The sequence below is a fragment of the Cydia amplana genome, chromosome 21 (genome assembly GCF_948474715.1).
Source record: "Cydia amplana chromosome 21, ilCydAmpl1.1, whole genome shotgun sequence".
Taxonomy (NCBI): domain Eukaryota; kingdom Metazoa; phylum Arthropoda; class Insecta; order Lepidoptera; family Tortricidae; genus Cydia; species Cydia amplana.
Genome location: NC_086089.1, coordinates 9478184 through 9495364, shown reverse-complemented (window position 1 = coordinate 9495364; position 17181 = coordinate 9478184). Strand labels below are relative to the sequence as shown.

Sequence of the window (17181 nt, the reverse complement as noted above, 5' to 3'; positions counted from 1 at the left end):
CTGGGGACAAATGGGGAAACAATATTACTTGTAAATCACAGACAAGACATCCTCTAGAATGAGCATAGTAGCGCTACCCCCTCTGCCACAAATACACGGTAGTTGTACAGTCACCAGCAAAAATATATGACTGTGGGCAGCCGTGCAAAAATATCTGATGCTCCATTGGAGGCATAAGTATATGACGACACTACCTCGGTAAAAATATGTGATGCTTTGTGGCCGGCAAAAACATCGTTACTCTGTATCCGCATAAATATCGGATCGGATCGCTTAAAAATATTTGATTACTCATAAAAATCAAAATTATGTGATTACTCTCATCTGGCATAAATATCTCTCCAATGTGAATGCAAATACATCGGATGGCAGACGGACCGCCTATATATCTGACACGAAATTATGAAATATGTCATCAATCGGCAAAAAGTGAAGTGATTTGACAATTCACGAAAAGAGTGCAGACTTGTCATTGCATATGTCTGTCTCACATATTTCATTTGCAATTTTAAATTGTGACATAATTCAGGTAGACTTTTAATAGACAATGTGTAATAAACCTCCTTCTTACATAAAAAAGAATGATGAAGAGGTCAACCTGTGAGACTGACAAGGACAAACAATAATAGCGCTTTCGCTGCTACTCCTACTGAAAGATACATAAGACTATCCCGTTTTGTCATTTCCCCCACCCCTCATGCCAGATCCAGTTATATACTAGATTCATGATTGCAATACGTTACAATTCAAAATTATATCCAGTTTATTCCGTCAAATCGATGATAGAATATAATGTGAGACAGACATATGCAATGACAAGTCGGCACTCTTTTCGTGAATTGTCAAATCACTTTATACAATTTACGGCTCTATACCAAACATGTATGGTTCGTTTTTAAAGGTCGATAACATATTTGTGATTTTCCAACGTGTCAGATAAATAGGCGGTCTGTCGTCCATCCATAGCGTCCATCCGATGTATTTGCTTTTACAGTGGAGAGATATTTATTCCAGATGAGAGTAATCACATAATTTTGAATTTTATGAGTAATCAAATATTTTTAAGCGACCCGATCCGATATTTATGCGGATACGGACTAACTATATTTTTGCTGTTCACAAAGGATCACATATTTTTACCGAGGTAGTGTCGTCATATACTTATGCCTCCAATGGAGCATCAGATATTTTTGCACGGCTGCCCATAGTCATTTATTTATGCTGGTGACTGTACTCCATTTTCGAGTCAAAGTGTCTTTGTGTGACGTCCGTGTCTTTGAACGGACCAATCACGGCACGGGACTCGCTCACCTCGTCCCCCGCACCACAGTATTTTTGGCAGCATCGGTTTCATGAAATAATTGCTCTAAACTCCGTCTAGAGGATTCCTAGTCTATGTTGTAAGTACAGGGTGGAACATTTCTAGAGACTGAGCTGGTGGCCTAGCCAAGACGACAATCGCTTACGCTCGGTAGCGATCGAAACGCAACTGTCACTGTCGCTCTAATATGGGAGAGTAATAGAGAGACACAAAGCGATTCGATGGCGAAGCGCAAGCGATCGTCACCTTGGCTAGGCCGCCAGAAAGGATAGTGTTATCTAAGTGATCTACAATCGAGTTATTAATGTTAGTATAATCGTAAATCTGGGTTAAAGAGTAAAACAAAATCATTAAAATATTTTTTTTATATCAGTAACAACCCTACAAAATTACATATTTACACTTTACATTGACACATCTCATGTCATTCAATGGGATCTACTTGCTAGAGTTGAAATACAGATTTTTGCACTAATGTTTAACAAACTGTATCTCAAAAACGGTTAGAAATTGATCAATAAATGAAAAATTAAGTACATAGCCTTAACAATTCCCCGTTTGTGTAAAAGTCTGTGGCCATGAGTAAGTCATTTTTTTTAAGTCCTTCGTTCTGTTCCACCCGGTATATTATGACGAGATCCTAGTTAAGTACGGTAACGCGGATGGAAATGTAGTACAGTGGGTCTCTATTGTTTCCCAAAAAGTTGTTAGTCATAATACTCATAATGTAGGTATTGTTTGGCCGCATTTTCGTTAATCTGGGGGCACGGTAGTGCCCCCGCCAAGACGAGCAAAGCGAAGCGCAAGGGCACTACCTACCTTTTCTCGAAGCGCTTCGTCGTTTTTTTGAACCCTCATAACTTGGGTTTGGATTATACCAGATAAACAAAATTCTCGGGATATGATGTCAATAGTGGACTTATTAAACATAAAAAATTTCAATTGCATAGCTCTTATACTTAAGATTTTATTAATATCTAAAAAAACCCCAATTTCGTCACTGACTCACTCACTCACTGTTGATCATCAAAACCTCTAGGATACTTCCTGAAGTCCTAGGAAGCTGAAATTTGGTATGTAAGATAGTATTAGTACACAAACAACAAAATAATTCAAAAACTTGAAATTTTTTGCCCCTAAGGGGGGGAAAAGGGGGGTGGATTTTTGTATGGGAAATCAATAACCGCTGAACCGATTTAGTTGAAATTTGGTACGTAGATAGTTTTTGTAATGGGGAATGGCATAGAATAGTTTTCAACCCCAAACCGGGCGACGAAAAGGGGGTGGAAAAGGGCGTTAGGGGAAAAAGAGGGTTGAAGTTTGTATGGGGAATCAGTAAAAAGCAGATGTATAAAAGATGCCGCGAGGTACGTATTTCAGGATTTTTAATAGTACCTTAAATCACACGCGCAACCCTTTAAATTAGGGGATGGAAGCAACTTACAAAAAGAAGTGAAATCCCACCAAAAACATTTTCATGTAAAATGTTGCCAAGACGAAACCACAAGGCTCACACTGACAAAAAGTTATCAGATCTCTTGTACAGCCAAGCTTCTAACTCTACAAGCCCTAACTTCACAAACTCTACACCTTAGTCAAAATATGTGGCTTGGCCGTTTCGTTACTCCAAGAACTATTGTATTATAAAAAATAATGAATAGTGAATACATTTTTCACCTTACGTCCATGTGACAGTAGCGAAACGGTCAAGCCACATATTTTAACTAAGGTGTAGAGTTTGTGAAGTAAGGGCTTGTAGAGTTAGAAGCTTGGCTCTACAAGAGATCTGATAACTTTTTGTCAGTGTGAGCCTTGTGGTTTCGTCTTGGCAACATTTTACATGAAAATGTTTTTGGTGGGATCATGATTTACTTCGTTCAGAAACGCGTCACTTTTCAGGATTGCCATAAAACAAGCCTAACCTAACTTATCTATAGAACCTTAAGAAAATCCTGAAAAGTTAACGCTTTCAGTTTTATGACTAATGATATTATGACAAACAATACATTATGACTTAAAACTTTATGGGAAACAAAGGGACCCCGTAGCACAGTATTAGAAATACGCAAAGCTGAAAATCTCTCGCATACTATAACATGAATATCTTATGTTTATAAATCTCATTCGGGGACTTTTGAATATTCATTTCACTTCCGACATCTTTCGTCTAAGTCCAATCAAAACCGAGTATAGGATATTTGTACAGTGCTCTAAAATATCGACACAGATAACGCGCTATAAATATTTATACACGTTTTGTCTATGCAATAAAATAATGTAGCTACACCCAGCTCAAAAGTGCATACCAATGCATACAATATATAGTTTGTCAAAGGACTGTCTGATTTCAAACATAGACAGAGAGAATCATACTCGCTTTGTCTTACACTAGTACTAGCACCCAAAGGAAAAGGATGATTATAGTTTTTTGTGTTCTTATTTACTGCCAATTTGGTTTGACCAGCTATAGGTACACGTGTCTATAACGAGCTTTAGTACGACCGTAATATCACTTTCAATCGTCACAGCGTTCAACAAAGCCACTTACTTAGTCTATTTTCAATAGGTACGTCTATACATTCTAGAAATTTTAAATTAAGTTCTGCCATACACTATCTAAGATTATATAATTATAATTAGCTTATATTAGAACTTCAACGTAATTTTAAGTAGGAATGTGATATCACGAGTATTTTCAACGCTCAAATAAAACCAAAGAAAATGGCAAAAAGGAATGAGTGGCGAAAACTTTTAATCAAATTGAACACCATCACTGTCGGCCCGATTCGAACAATGCTTATAAGAAGTCACAGCGGTACGATACCGATATGTCAGTGTCAAAATTGACGTTTTTTGGTTGAAGAAATGTCACTTTTAACACTGGCAGATAGGTATCGTACCGCTGTGACTTCTTATGAGCATAGTACGAATCGGACCATGTGTCTTTCATTTGCCAATTCACTCCGATTATTGCCTGGGCCAAAGAGAATTGATTGTTATAGAGAGGTAAAGTCTAAGAAAAAAATGTACGCCTTAGTTTGACATTCAAAATAGATGGCGCTGTCCTGCGCCATTTGTTTTGCGGTCGCTGAATTGTCAAACGTCAACTTTTGACAATCAGAGTTACCGCAAAATGTAAAGAGCTGTACAGCGCCATCTTGTTTACCTGTCAAATTTGAAGCACGAACTCGTCTAAAGGGACCCACTGATTACCAGTCCGCCGGACGATATCGGCCTGTCAGTTGTTCGAACTGTCAACTGTTTGTTCTAACTGACAGGCCGATATCGTCCGGCGGACTGTTAATCAGTGGGCCCCTTCAGATTTTACGCATCTTACTCAATCAATGTATCTTTGCCTGCGCTAATTTAATTTCACAAATAGCTTTTACAGGAAAAATGCAGGGTTGATAAATCGTGCCAGTCTTGTTCCGTAGAAACGGTTACTTTAGCCTAATTGGACTGTGACTTCGGCGTTCCTGGGTTCAAATATATGCCTTGGTACATCCAGATACCAAATAATAATAGTTTATGTTACTAATTATGTACAGTCAGTAGCAGACGTTGCTAAGCAGGCCAGGTTTTCAAAATGATCTTGACGCGACTTTATTATTAAGAGAATAGGGTAGTGACCCTGCCTGTGAAGCCGATGGTCCTGGGTTCGAATCCCGGTAAAGACATTTATTTGTAGGTAATATGAGTTGCATCACAGCGGGCTTATATCATGGTGTAGCTAAAGGTATGAATGTATACCGAAGGTTAGTTGAGTATGCTGCTATACCTACTGGCGCAGTCGGTAGGATTACTGTTTTTGGGATTCGTATTTAAACATGCTTAGTTATATAATTTAATTATATGACATCGTTTTTATTTTATTACCCGACTGTCAAAGGTGGGCTATTAATTTCCAGCATATGTACCTACCTATGTGCCGTCTGTATATTGTACAGACTAGGACTAGGGACTATATACCTATATCCACCAAAATTTATCGAATTCTAACGAAAAAAAAAATCGGGCAAAAACGTTTATAAAATAAAACGACCTTGTATTAAATGTCCATAATTCACGTACCCCTTGTTACTCTGTCGCAGTCGCTTCGGATTATTACGTCCCCCATTACGCAACCCTTTGCGGGTTTTTAGGATAATATTGTAAAATATAGGAAGCTGATGGGGCGGATAGGTCGATGCGATTTCAAAGTACATCAGGCCAGCTATCATGGTCGCATTTTTATCACCTGTCGTGCTATGCGTCACTTTCGCACTTACATATTTGTTAGAACGTGACAGCCATGGTGACAAATGATAAAAGTTCACAAATTGCGTGCATCTTTCTCTGTCACTCTAATTACGCCTTCATTGGAGTAAAAGAGATATATACCCGCAATGAGAGATAGAGATAGATGGGCCCCCAGTTACTAGAGACAAATTTAATAATAATACAGACTTATTCATTATCACAAATTCGATGCATTACATCGAAGTTTATGTAGGTACTTATAGTTCGTTTTTTTAGCATTAGAAAAATGTAAACAATATTAACATGATTGTCTTTTTATTGAAAAACACTTTTGAAAAATAAAAAGTTTGAAAGTGAAAGTTTAAATCAGTATTATAGTCAATTTATACATTCTACTCTTATGATAATAATCAAAAAAGGTTAAACCAAGTACCTGCGGCGCGTTCAGGGGAGGGTCGAGGCGACTGGATTTTGGGAGATTGGTGACGCCCATCCGCCTGAAACAAACAAACAAGTTTAATAACATGTAAACAAACCTTACATCATCACTATCATAGACAAATATATAGTTAGACAAGAGTGCTCACTCCATACATCAGTTTTGGTACCAAAAATACTATTAATTTCAGTGTCTACATCTAGCATCGAGTAGCGAAACTATCACTACTGCTACATCTATTATTAAGTAGCAGTAATGATAGTTCCGCTATTCGATGCCAGATGTAGACACTGATATTAATAGTCTTTTTGGTACCAAAACTGATGTATGGAGTGAGCAATCTATGTATTTTTTTCTCTATGACCACTACATAGTATAAAACAAAGTCGCTTCCCGATGTCTATCTGTCTGTATGTATGCTTAGATCTTTAAAAACTACGCAACGGATTTTGATGCGGTATTTTTAATAGATAGAGTGATTCAAGAGGAAGGTTTATATTTTATATATAATTTGTTAACCCGTGCGTAGCCGGGGGCGGTCGCTAGATGTTGATAAAATGCAACTTTGGCATCCGTTATTGAAGAATAAAGAGAGCCTTTACGAGCTGGTGTAGTGAAAAATGATTGATAGAAGCGAAGGCCTCCCTTTTAGCAAAGAGAATTTGAAATAGAGGCGGATTGTCAGAGTAAATTATGTAGCCACAGTAAATTTACTGCCATCTATCGACTGAAGATTAAAACTGTTAGAACGCCATTTGACTTTGATCCTTATTCTTTCACTGATACGAGTATATGTCAATTCGTTAAATGTGTCACTGACAGTGTCAAAACGGACATATACGCTAACGTCTACGTAATTTACTTTCTATACATCTCACTCGCACTAATATGCGAATACGAGCGAGATGCATAGAATAGTAGTTTATGTGACTGCTACATAATGAGAGGCATTAAAATACGAGTGTGGGTTTAAGAAACGAACGAAGTGAGTTTCTTAATAGGATCACACGAGTTCTCTCGGTCATTACCTACGGTTTCTGCACTGATGACATGTGCGTAGATAAAGTGAGTAACGTTAAGTAGAGTCCAGATGAGCTGGGCAAATCGGCCGATTTGATCGGGAAAATAATTGGCGCCAATCTCATCTAGCGTCCACACGTACACAAATTTAATCACCAATTTGCATTTCATAGATACTAACTTCGAAAATTGGCATTTTTGTGTCCACACCTGCTGATTTGATCAGGGAATCAAATTGGCGTTTGCGTCCGCACGGCCTGATTCGATCGGACAATTTCATCAGATTGGCGAAAAATTGGTCTGGACTCCACATTATCGATAGCGTTTATGTCAGTGCCACACAGACAGGTCTCATTTTCTCGTGACACAGTATAATGAATATTAATGAACATGTATTTCAATTACCGCCGCGTGTAAACCAACGAACCAATTTACCGCGGCTTTTCTCAGAACCGTATCCAATCACACGGCTTACAGATTAAACTTCCATTTGCCTCACCCATAGAGAAAAAATACATAGAGTGCTCACTCCATACATCAGTTTTAGTACCAAAAAGACTATTAGCATCTAGCATCGAGTAGCGGAACTATCAGTACTGCTACTTGACAATAGATGTCGCCACCGACCGGAAAGTCTTATGCTGTTGAGATAAGACTTTCCGGTCGGTGCTACATCTATTGTCAAGTAGCAGTACTGATAGTTCCGCTACTCGATGCTAGATGTAGACACTGAAATTAGTAGTCTGAACTGATGTATGGAGTGAGCACTCTATGTATTTTTTCTCTATGGCCTCACCAGAGCCCGTACCATGAGTCACGGACAGTGTCAAAACTGACATTTACGCTATCGAGAACGTAATTTACTTTCTAATATCTGGGTGACCGAGCTTCGCTCGGAAAACATTAAAAACTCGAAAAGTCTGCAGCGATTTTGATAGCCCACGCAGTGCAAGTGTCATTTTAAACGTCAAATGTCTATGAATTTATTACGTATAAATAACACTTGCACTGCGTGGGCGATCAAAATCGCTGCAGACTTTTCTTGGTCTAACTCTAGTACGGCTACCATCAGTTTGTCACTGACATAAACGCCGTCGAGAACGTAATTTTATTTACTTTCTATACATCTCGCTCGTACTCGCATATTAGTGCAAACGAGATGCATAGACAGTAAATTACGTTCTCGATGGCGTTTATGTTAGTGTCAAACTGGTGGTAGTGGTACTAGGTTAGCTTTGTTTTATGACAATCCTGAAAAGTGACGCGTTTCTGAACCAAATGAATTATGACTAACGAAAATGCGGGCAAACAATACATTATGGCTTAAAACTATTTGGAAACAATAGAGACCCGTAAATTTCATTTGATAGCGTGACGGACGTACAGTCAGCAGCAGAAGTTGCTAAGCGGGCGAGGTGTTCAAAATTACCTTGACACGCTCTTATTCTCTTAACAATAAAGCCGTGTCAAGATCATTTTGAACACCTGGTCCGCTTAGCAACTTCTGCTGCTGTCTGTACGCGTTTGCGTTAAGTCTCAGCCACGTCTCAGCGGCCGTCTCCTTACAAAATTGAAAATACTACTCCACCCATATATTTTGTATCCTGGAGACGGCCGCTATATGACGGCACCGCTATCCTAGGAAATAGTATTTTTTCTTTTCGTCGACTGCAATGCTTGAATTAAGACTTCGTAAGTATACCAAAGTGAAATCGCATACTTTTTCCACTATGGGACCCCAACTCAACTATAATAGTAGTTTATGCAACAGTGATATAATAAGGGTTCTTAAAATTCAAGGGTCGAAGTTACAAAACGAGTCGTAGTCGAATTTTGTAAAAAAAGATCCGAGGATTTTATGAACCAATTATGAGTTGTTGCATACATTACTTTTTCTATGACAGCTGCACCCGACACAAAACAGTTGAGACTAAGAAAATGGGTTACTTTGTATGAATTATTATGAACACAGCAAAACATAGAGCCAAAAAAAAAATATTATTGTAAATGAAAACATACCTCTTTCAATCAAGATGATCGGAAGTCGTATCTTTAAAAAAAATAAAGCTGTTGTATTATTCTCATAAGATGACTGCTAGCAGTCATCATATGAGCCTATAGACAAATCATTCAAATGACATTGCTTTAGATATCACTGTCAGTCATTTAATTGACACATTTAAGTGCTGGAGTAGAAAAAATACTATTATGCAACCGTTGTTTAAGAGAGGTCAAAAAAGGCGAGTGCCGTGAGTAACAATTTGGGGCGTAGCCGAAAATACTGCAAAAAGATACTGCGTGTATGCACAAAGTCTTGACAACTATAAGGTAGGGTTTTAAAGATGTGTGCACGACCCTGACAAATAGTACGGGAGTAGAAAAAAGCAGCCAAGTGCGAGTCGGACTCGCCCATGAAGGGTTCCGTAGTTAGGGGATTTATAACGTATTAAAAAAACTACTTCCTAGATCTCGTTCAAACCAATTTTCGGTGGAAGTTTGCATGGTAATGTACATCATATATTTTTTTTAGTTTTATCATTCTCTTATTTTAGAAGTTACAGGGGGGGACACATTTTACCACTTTGGATGTGTCTCTCGCGCAAACTATTCAGTTTAGATAAAACAATATTTTAGAAACCTAAATAATTAAAAAAGTTTCAATGGATGAAAGACATTCACGGTCGAAATACTCGCAGTAAGTTTCTAAATAAAATGTGTGCTCCGAAACATAGAACAGCTGGTTATCGTGGCAGTTTCAAATACTCTGCGTCTAAGATCTGGAACGACCTACCACCGCCATTACGAGCTAAAATGTCCCTTCCAACTTTTAAACGCAAACTGAGCCTACTTTTATTAAATCACCAAATTTCGACAGAGGATATAATTACTTAAAATGGTGTTGTGCTATACTTATATAGGGCACTTTCTTTTCCTATTGTTTATAATTTTTTTTTTTTTTTTTTGTTTATTATTATTATTTATAAGTATTCTCTCATACAAAAAAGTACTTATTATGTTTACTTACCTATTTAGTAATAAACTTAAGCACTTATAAATTTAACCAGTAGTTAATGTCAAGCTAATTCGTAATTTAACACATTGTAATATTCATTTGTAGTAAAAATAGTCCTGCAAAACGATTTTTAACATACTTCTAATAATAATGTCGGTTTTTTTTGTTTTTCTAACTGTTAAAAAAGTACTTATTTCTGATAAATTGCAAACTGTAAAATTAAGATAAGACTTATCCAATAACAAGACTTAAACTATTATTACCTACTTTAAATAGAGATCTTTGTAGTGGTTTTTTGTTTAGAATTTTTTTTTTTTTTTTTTTAACCCGCATAAATGTCAATGTGGTTCAGTGAAGGGGACGGACTGAAAATCAGCGCTGCGCAGGCAATTTGTAATGAAATGACTGACGCAGCGTATGCTGAGCCCGTTCCTTTTGCCGCACAATTATTCTTATTTTTTCAATCCTTATGTTTTGTAACCTGTATGCTTTTTGTGTTGCAATAAATGGTTTCTTATTCTTATTCTTATTCTATTCTTATATTATTTTTGAAGACCTATTCATAGATACCCCACACGTATGGGTTTGATGAAAAAAAATTTTGAGTTACAGTTCTAAGTATGGGGAACCCCCAAAATGTATTGTTTTTTTTTCTATTTTTGTGTGAAAATCTTAATGCGGTTCACAATATATCTACTTACCAAGTTTTAACAGTATAGTTCTTATAGTTTCGGAAAAAAATGGCTGTGACATACGGACCGACGGACAGACAGACAGACATGACGAATCCATAAGTGTTCCGTTCTAAAAAGAGAAGGACGCAGCTATAAGTGAGAGCGAGAAAGAGATATTGACCGGGACCAAGGTCGCGGTCCGGTACGCCCGTCTGTAACGGGTTTAAAACGCTTCGACTGAAGTTTATTTCGTATTTCGTACCGAATCAGCTCAACAATCCGTTTTAAGAGTCTCAAACTTCGATCCCGAGTCTAAAATAACATTAAAACCTGAATACGTTGAATCTCAAGCAGGCGTAATCAGGGTACGGGTGTGTGGCCGTGTTTACCGTCGGGATGGAGCGCAGTACGTAGAACACAGACAGTAAACTAACAGCCATATTCGAACTTTAAGATACGTCTAATATTAGATATCCAAACGATATGGATTGGATATGTCAGTGTCAAACAAGTGTCAAAAGTGACGTTTCTTCAAACAAAAACGTCACCTTTGATACTTGTTTGACACTGACATATCTTGGTGATGTCTAATAGATATCTAATAGATATCTAGTTCAAAATCTGAATCGGGCCCTAAGGCCCTCTTCACACGAAGCGTAAGCATAAGAGACGCGTAAGCATATCGTAATACGCGCGTAGAACGAGAGCGCTACGAGCACGTACAAGTTCAAACAAGTCGGCACAGGAAGCGTAGAATAGAATAGAATATCTTTATTGCGCATATTAGTCGTAGCGTAGCGTATGAGATTTTTTTCGTAATTACGACAGTCGTAAGCGTAAAGAAATTTGATGCAAACAACGATTACGCGACGCTTGGCGCCCGGAACTCTACGCGTCTCGTACTCGAAACATGTCGCGCGAGTGACTAAAAATACGTAACGGTTACTCGTACGTGTGAAATACATACACAAAATGTTTTATTTACAAATATAGGTAGTACATACAGTGATGGTAACATTCCATAAAATTAGCTAATTTTGCATATGACCCACAAAAGTTTAAAATGTAAAAAGATCACGTTTACTATTAACCATACTTATAAACTGAAATAGACCGGCCTCCGCCTCGTTTTTTTTAGTAACTAGCGACCCGTCCCGGCTTCGCACGGGTTAACAAATACACAAACCTTCCTCAAGAATCACTCTATCGATAGGTGAAAACCGCATGAAAATCCGTTCAGTAGTATTTGAGTTTATCGCGAACATACAAACACACAAACAGACAGACGCGGTGGGGAACTTTGTTTTATATGGTGTAGGGGCAGGGCCGGATTAACCCTAAGGTAGAGTAGGCAACCGCCTATGGGCCCCGCCTCGGCTAGGGGGCCCCACGCGCGCAAAATAAAAATATTTGTTTCATAAAAAAAATGTATGGTACCTAATGTCCAATATCAGTTTCTCAGACACACAATCATTAGATGATTATGTAAATTTTGTTATTTTATAGCTTTTAAAGTCTGTAATGTCGAGCACTAATTTCAGGCTCCTGAGGGCCTAAAACCTCATCAATGGAACTTCGGACCTCCGAGGAACTCTTGTACATATGACACATATTATTGTTGGGTAACATTTGACGATTGGTTCGTGTCAGAGCGCTGCACGCTGCTTTCTTACAGCTCGATCCTCGGCGTCCGCTTTTTAACAAATATCAACATGAAAGCTCACCGCGCTGGTTATAAGTACGCTTTGGGCTTGTTAAGTAATGTGGAGATTGCTGAGCTCGACTTTCAGCCAAAAGTGAGGCTACCTCAATTTTTGGTTTGTCTTCCAAATCTCCTCTTCTTCAGCTTAGAATAGCCTTTGGTCTCGCCAAGCTCGGCTTGCGGTCTCGTTTTTTAATACAATGAACATTCGTTGGCGTCTGTGCTCCAGCTGAGCTTGTCCTGAAGCACGGTTTTGACCTCGCATGAAAGCTCGCCTCACTGGGGAACTTCGAATTTTTAGGGCCGGCCCGGCCTTTCTAACACGCTCTCACAATTTTTTTCCAAAAAAATTCGCGCTCGCTACGCTCGCGTTTTTTGCTGGTTGGCCCTGTACCTACATGGTAGTTTAACTGGTCAATGAATTAGTGTTGAGTCGCTCACTCGTGAGGCACCTCATTTGTACCACTCATTTTGTTAATTTGTCGCAGTACTTCGTACCGCAAAAATGTCTTACTTCACTCCTCTATTCATTTTACTTGATTCTAAAATTATCTTTCTCCTAAAAGTTCGATTCTTAACCTCCAAAATTGCACTCCAATTAAATGTTGCTATTTATTTATTTACAAAGGAAGTGATGAATACATAAATATGTATATACATTAAATATTTTTGTCGCCGTTGGAATTAATGGAATAGTCGACGCTGAAAATATGCTAGTACCTCACCTCATTTGAAGTAAGACATTGTAACACCTCATTTTAGAAAATGAGGTACTCATACAAACTCATTTTAAATTGATGTCCTACCCATCACTACAATGAATACATGGAAAATCATTATTAGTAGTTTCATTTTAATCATGTGGCTCAGCGTATGGTCTTACGGTCGGACAATCGCTGTTCAGCCTCGCAAAATATTTAACTACCTAGCGAAAAACACATCGCTCGGCTTGTTCGGATCGGCTCAACCGACACCTGGCCCCAATTTCACCACGGTGACAGGTGCGACAATTGTAAAACATCACTGTTGCTGACGTCACAGGCATCCATGGGCTACGGTTACCGCTTACCATCGGGCGGGCCGTATTCCTGTTTGCCACGATCAGTGTATTATTTAAAAAAAAAACTTTATTATATCGGAAAAAACAGATATTTCTCTTACCAAGTTTCTGACAATTGTCACAAGAAACACGACAATTGTCATATAATTCCGACACAGAACTCATTTTCCTGTCAAGAATTGCCGACAATTCTTTTAAATCTTGTGACAATTGTCAGAAACTTGGTAAGAGAAATGTCTGTTTTTTTTCCCATATAATAAAGTTTATTTTTAATAATACACTGATGGTGGCAAACAGGAATACGGCCCGCCCGATGGTAAGCGGTAACCGTAGCCCATAGATGCCTGTGACGTCAGCAACAGTGATGTTTTACAATTGTCGCACCTGTCACCGTGGTGAAATTGGGGCCTGAAGGTTGAAATTAAAACCGAAAACTTACTTCCCTATACTGAACATTATGTATGCAGAATTGACTATAAGGAGGCCCCGAGCATTGCACTGCCTAGGAGCCCCGACACACTTAATCCGGCCCTGTGTAGGAGTGTAGTGACGATATAAAATAATTTGATTTGCTCCCAAAGTCATTGTCATACTGTTTTTATCAGGCTACTGTTTCAAGGGGAAATGCTTATACATCGCATTTGAACCCAATCTTGCGTAATTTCCTGGCACAAATACCAAACGTCTTGGATTTGTAACATGTTACTGCGGAGAAAAGGTTGAGAAATTGTATAAAATTTCATAGAAATTTGTATGAATTCTGTTTATCGCTCCTAATTTTTACAATAATCAATAGGTATAACGAAAAAATTCAAACGTATGGTCATAGCTATGGTAAATTATACATCAAATGATGTAAAAATATTTTCCATAACGTCAATATCTAGAGAGGAAAATGGGGACTACGTTTAGTATGGAGTAGCGGCTGTCCCTTTCCTCTTAACAGTAGGATGACTCACGCTAGACCGGGCCGTGCCCGGGCCGAGGCGTACGACACGTCATTTTCTATGACGGCTGATCGGTGATCACATGGTGCTTTCCATAGAAAACGAAGCGCCGGAAGCACCGGCCCAGCCCCGACCCGGTTTAGCGTGAGCCATGCTTTTATAGGTACAGTGCCCGCGTCAAAGCCGCAGCAGTAATGTCGCAACAGCAACACAGGTTCAATTGACATCCGAATGTCGCCTTCACAAGTACCCCAAACACAAGCATACAATTATATTCATACAGTTGCCATCAGATATATCGGAGCGGCCAAGGTGTTCACAATATCTGAACACGCACTCTAACGCCCTGACAATAGAGGCGTGTTCAGATATTTGTGAGCGCCTTAGCCGCTCGGATGTATCTGATGGCGACTTTACCTAGTGGTAAAGCAATTAATACGTCTGTACGGCTACCATCAGTTTGGCACTGACATAAACGCCATCGAGAAACGCTCGTACTCGCATATAAGAGCAAACAAGATGTATAGAAAGTAAATTACGTTCTCGATAGCGTATATGTCAGTTTTGACACTGTCAGTGACTCATGGTACGGGCCACAGAACAAGTAGAATGGCGATGCGAGCAGGGTACGTGTCGCCGCCGGTTATGAGCAAACGCTCGCATGCTAGTACTCGCCCGCGCTGACCGAAAAACGTAAACATGCCTTTTGCGCCACAATAACGTTCAGATTAAGAAGCCAGACATCAAATCTGTCTAAAGGAGGCGTATCCATTCACCAGGCACACAAGTTTTTACTACTGTTGCGCGAGAAATGTGGAAATGTGGAGAGGAACGAGCGGCGACACCGGTTCCGATACTAACTGCGCGCGATAGCCGTTCTAACCTCTTTAATATGTTCTGTGGTACGGGCTCTATACACACAAACAAGCGTATTTAGCCGTATTATAATTAATTTACCTTGATTTGGACATTGTGCCTGACGTTTTGACGTACCAACTTTATTTAACAAGGATTCCGAATGAAATGATTCGTTCGTGATTACGATTTCAAACTTGATGCGAATTAAGGTCAGAGGTCGAAATTTCGTTTTCTGTACCCCTAGTCAGGCGTGGCCATAGACTAGGAATCCTCTAGACGGAATTTAGAGCAATTATTTCATGAAACCGATGCTGCCAAAAATACTGGGGTGCGGGGGACGAGGCGAGCGAGTCCCGTGCCGTGATTGGTCCGTTCAAAGACACGGACGTCGCACAAAGACACTTTGACTCGAAAATGGAGTAAAACTACCGTATATTTGTGGCAGAGGGGGTAGCACTACTATACTCAGTCTGGAGGATGTCTTGTCTGTGGGCGTGGCTCACTCCGCGATTTCGTCGCGTCGCTACAAGTAGGTACATGCGGCCCACACCAATTTTGGTGTCTAGCCATAGTAGTTGCCGCGCACCGCTACAAAACGGACGCCTGCTCGCGCTTGCGCCACCTAGCGACCATATCTGTCGTAAAAGACGTGTTTTGCTAGAGAGTGCATCTTCTGTACTTAGTTAGGCGTGGCTCACTCCGCGATTTCGTCGCTTTGCTACAGGTAGCTAAAAGTACATCCGATCGACACCAATTTTGGTGGCTAGCCATAAGCCGCGCGTGGCGCTGTCGCCACCTAGCGGCCATATCTGTCCTGATCGTGACAGACGAGTTTTGTTAGAGAGTGAGTCTTCTATACCTAGTACTATTATTTATGCTGTGCCCTAGTGTAAATTTAATGTCATTGGGATTTTGAGTTTCCAAAGAATTAGCCACATTGACTACATGATTATTATTTACCTCGAATACCAAAATAGTAGACAGGATTATTAATCAAATAATATAGCTAAGACGTTATTAGTTATTACATTTGGCAGATATTATGAGTGCTTCGGGCAATGTTTCACTTGGGTATTGGTGTGTTAGGCACTATAAGTTTGGATATACGAGTAGATTGATAAGTAATGGTAGCTATTAGGGTGTCCGTCATCAGATACATCTGTCAGAACATGTCTGCCAGATACAGATGCTAGACAAATGTGATGGACAATATTTGTAGATAGGTACATATCGTGTATCTTCTGTAACACGAGCAAATAATTTTTCACCACACCAGCTGGTAAATGCTCTCTTCATTGTTAAAAAACTGATGAGAAAGTCGTATTTTATTCACACGTGAGGCAAAGTAATCAAATGCAAATTTTGAGTTTTCTTATGTTTGCTGGTAGAATTGTTTTGAATCGATTTGCTTTGATTTTGTTTAATATTTTACGGTTGATTTTCCTTGCGTCGGTGTGGTGAAAATTTAATTTTCTGTTTCACTCGGTGGCAAAATTTGTTTAACCCTCGTGCCTTGAAACCCTCGCCCGCTTAGCAACTTCTGCTGCTGACTGTACTCTGTGTAGCTGTGTCTGTAATCATTACTAATCATTCGCCTCAACTTCCCTGCCGATTCCTATATCTATACATCTTACGAGGGCTGTTTGATAAGTACCCGTTTTCCAAATGTATTAATATCACGGGCCGAAAATATCTATACAACCGTTTTAAGCCATTTTTCAGAGGTGGGATTTTTTTTAAAAAAACAGCATTCTTTTGTTTTTTTCTCATTTGACAGCGATTCAGTGAAAGCGTGAACTTAAAATTGTGAACATGGAGAAAGAGCAGTATCGGTCTGTAATTAGATTCTTGTTTTTGGAAGGAAAAACATGTGATGAAATAAAAGTAAGAATGCAAGTTGTTTACCAT

General features: G+C 39.1%; 1 protein-coding gene and 1 long non-coding RNA gene across 2 annotated transcripts in view; one reads left to right on the top strand and one right to left on the bottom strand.

Moving 5' to 3' along the window:
- Window positions 1-17181, top strand: part of LOC134657987 (uncharacterized) — a 220218-nt gene that overhangs the window by 96797 nt on the left and 106240 nt on the right. The window lies entirely within an intron of this gene.
- LOC134657967 (uncharacterized) overlaps window positions 1-17181 on the bottom strand; it is a 228990-nt gene that overhangs the window by 136621 nt on the left and 75188 nt on the right. Inside the window, exon 3 of the mRNA XM_063513573.1 lies at window positions 5994-6057. The gene's annotated coding sequence lies outside the window, so the exon portion shown is untranslated. The remainder of the gene's footprint in view (window positions 1-5993; window positions 6058-17181) is intronic.